Source organism: Lactuca virosa, chromosome 8 (assembly GCF_052849685.1).
Source record: "Lactuca virosa cultivar CGN04683 chromosome 8, Lactuca_virosa_CGN04683_v6, whole genome shotgun sequence".
NCBI lineage: Eukaryota > Viridiplantae > Streptophyta > Magnoliopsida > Asterales > Asteraceae > Lactuca > Lactuca virosa.
In genome coordinates, this window is record NC_136433.1 from 188,248,062 (window position 1) to 188,251,880 (window position 3,819).

At 28.4% G+C, this 3,819-nt stretch overlaps 1 long non-coding RNA gene across 1 annotated transcript; it reads right to left on the bottom strand.

Moving 5' to 3' along the window:
* Window positions 1–440: 440 nt before the first annotated feature.
* LOC145132901 (uncharacterized) lies at window positions 441–1,336 on the bottom strand. The gene is made up of 2 exons (XR_013718285.1): window positions 1,246–1,336; window positions 441–1,161 (listed from the first exon to the last, which is right to left on the bottom strand). It is a non-coding gene; the product is annotated as an uncharacterized LOC145132901 (long non-coding RNA).
* Window positions 1,337–3,819: the final 2,483 nt, after the last annotated feature.

The window sequence follows — 3,819 nt, forward strand, 5'->3', positions numbered from 1 at the left end:
TGATTCATTCCATTGGAATGAAAAAGAAATTTTTTGTTTTCCTTTAATATTGTTATATTTTTAGCAATTAAATGTATTGTTGTATGTTTCGCACCTATTTAAAACAATCAAATTTAAATTTTGTCGAAAAGTCCTGACCCAAAAAAAAAGATCACATATCCGGACCCCGCAATGCGGGGTCACTCATCTAGTTAATAATAAATTGATATAATCTTAATTAAAATATAATTTTTGATATTGATGTAATTTTTATAATTTTAGAAGGATATACACGTAATATTAAAATTTATAAAGATGTTAAAGTAATATTTAGAGTTTGTAAGGATATATATATATATATATATATATATATATATATATATATATATATATATATGAAGTATGTTCAATCGAGAACATTTTTACCGTGAAAACATTTAAGAACAAATTTGAACCACTCATTAAAAAAATAGTATTTATTTCTTTAATAATTTATATATTATTTATTAATATTATAAAAAAATAAAAAGATAACCCACCCATCCTACCCTCACACCCCACGTACCTCGCCCCTATGTTGTATTTTCATTTTTTAGAATATTACATTTCAGTGCACCACCAAGACTTTCAGACCACCATCTACCGTCGTCGGACCGCCACCTACTGTCGCGGAGCGCCACCCACCGTCGTCGGAGCACCACCGCTTCGAATCTTCGTGAAATTCCGCCGCGAACCACCTCCGATCGTCTCTTCTCTTCCTAAACCAACTCCATCTGCCACTCATCTTCCTTCGCCGGAAAGGTACCTCTCTGGAAACTACCTTGTCGCCTCCTTCTCATCTCCTTTCCGATCTCGTTTTTTATCACTAGATCTGGTTTCATCCACCTCCATGAGTCACCGGATCTAGATTAGAAGTCGAAATCAATCCACCAGATCTGGTTTCCGATCTCCACAAAACATATCACGAATCTGAATAAATGTCCATCGAAATCAAATACAATAAGAGGTGCGGAGGAGGTAAGGTAGGAGGTCCAGTTCCTAGATGAGTTATAGAACATCATGGCTGAAGGCGGCGGTGACGATGAGTTTGAAAAGACTCTGCCACCAGTGGTAGTTTGCTGCCTCCCATCTGGTTGTGGAGTGAGCCTGAGGGTGGCCACCGGTCGACATGTTTCATCGGATCTGAAATAAGGTCACACATTTGAAGTAAAGGTTTGACCACTATCATCGGAGAGGAAGACGTCACCGGAAGGGAGGATCGTTCACCTGAATAATGTTTGTGAATGGATTGATGAAATTGAAGGTGTATCCATAAGAGACACTTCAAGGAGATGACCGGCGAACAAATATGTTGTCTTCACAGGTATTATTTAATCACATCACTAATTTACTCTTAAAAAGAATGTATTAATAGACAGATTTTTATGATAGTTGACTTCATTTGGAGTTTTCCACCGTGATACGAGTTTTCCATCGTGATACGTCGGTTTCTTTCACAGTGACGTAAAGTATTTTGAAAAGTGTGAATTGAAATTGATTGGGGTTTTAAATCGAGTTCTTTATCACAAAAATTAAGATAAAGTAAATATAGAGTAGTAGGTTTTCTGATAAATTGGGGTTGTCATATATTTTTTCATTATCCAATTTTTATTTCTTATAAGTTTATAAATGATTTTTGATAATATGCCTATGTTTTTGCTATATTAATCCGTCTACCTTCAGCAAAAAAATTCAAGTTTTATTTGACTTTAAAACTTCATGTACCCTTTTTCTTTATCTACCTTTTTATCTTTTGGTTTTTGGTGTTTTAGAAAGTTATAATTTATAAATTAACATTTAAAATTCCATTATTTCATATATCTTAATTTAATTTAAATTATGATCGCTTTTGCTTTGCTTTTGCTTTGTTTTTCAAATTTAACTATTTCATTTGAATTATTTATTACACAATTAAGAATAAATTTTCCTAATATTTTTTTGGATATTCTTTACAATTTTTTCCTACGAATTGTTTTTTTATATAAAAAAAAAGTCTCCTTTACAACTTTATTTCTCGTGTATTTTTTATAAACAATACACGAGAAAAATTATTTAGTCGATAACATGAAAAATGAGTCTATTTAGATATGAATCATATTTGATTAAATATATAAATTCACATGTAATTAAATACATGAGAATAAATATTGAATCAAAACGTTAAATAGATATTGAAAACAATTTTTTCCCACAGAAATCATATGTGATTAACTACCTATAATCACATTTGATTAAAATACATGAGATAAATTATTAAATCGAGACGCGAAAACGAATATTTTCCATATAAATCATATGTGATTAAATATATAAAAAATCACACATGATTAAATACTCAACCAAAAATTATGTCATTAATATATATAAAGTCACATGTGATTAAATACAAAACAAAAATGAATTGGTAATTCAGTTGTTGTTCTTGTATGTTTATTTACATGAGATTATATGTATCTAATCAGATATGATTTATATGGACAAAATTCGTTTTCGTGTTTTCAATTTGATAGTTGTTCTTGGTCCATATTAATCATATGTGATTAGATACATATAATGACATGTGCTTATGTGTATCTAATCACATATGATTTATGCGACTATGATTCATTTTCGCGTTCTCGATTCAATAATTGTTTTTTTTCCACTTTAATCATATGTGACTAAATACATTTAATCAGATGTGATTATATGTTTCTAATCACATATGATTTTATTTGGAAAAAATGAATCTTGTCTATATAAATCATATGTGATTAGATACATACAATTACATGTAATTATATACACGATAACAAATATTGAACAAAGAACACGAAAACAAATCTTTATCCAAATTAATCATATGTGATTAAATACATCTAATCACATGTGATAATATGAATCTAATCACATATGATTTATGTGGACATAATTTATTTTTGCTTTGTCGATTCAATAGTTGTTCTCATGTATTTTATCACATGTGATTATATGTATAATCGTATGTGATTAAGTACATGAGCAAACCTATTGAATCGAGAATGCAAAAATGAATCTTGTCCACCTCAAATCATATGTGATTATATACATATAATAGAATGTAATTAAATACAAAAAACAATTATTCAATCGAAACCGCAAAAATAAATATTGTCCATATAAATCATATCTGATTAAATACATATAATCACATATGATTATACGTATCCAATCATATATGATTTATGGATAAGATTCATTTTCACATTTATGATCTATATAGACAAAAAAAAATAATGATGTCTATATAAATCATATGTGATTAGATGCATATAATCACATATGATTATATACATATAATCACATATGATTATATACACGAGAACAACTATTGAATCGAGAACACAAAGATAAATATTGTCCACATATATCATATGTGATTAAATGCATATAATCACATGTGATTATATGTATCTAATCAGATAGAATTTATGTAGAAAATATTCATTTGATTAATTACATGAGACCAACTATTAAATCGAAAACGCTAAAAGGAATATCGCCCACATAAATCATATATGATTAAAAATATAAAATCATATGTGATTATATGTATCCAGTCACATATGATTTATATGAATAAGATTCATTTTCGCCTTCTCGATTCAATAATTTTTCTTTGTCAACTTTAATCATATGTGATTAAATACATAAGAAAAATAGTAAATCAAGAACGTGAAAACGATCTTATCAATATAAATCATATGTGATTAGATAAATATAATCATATGTGATTAAATACATATAATCAAATGTGATTGTATACATGATAACAAATATTGA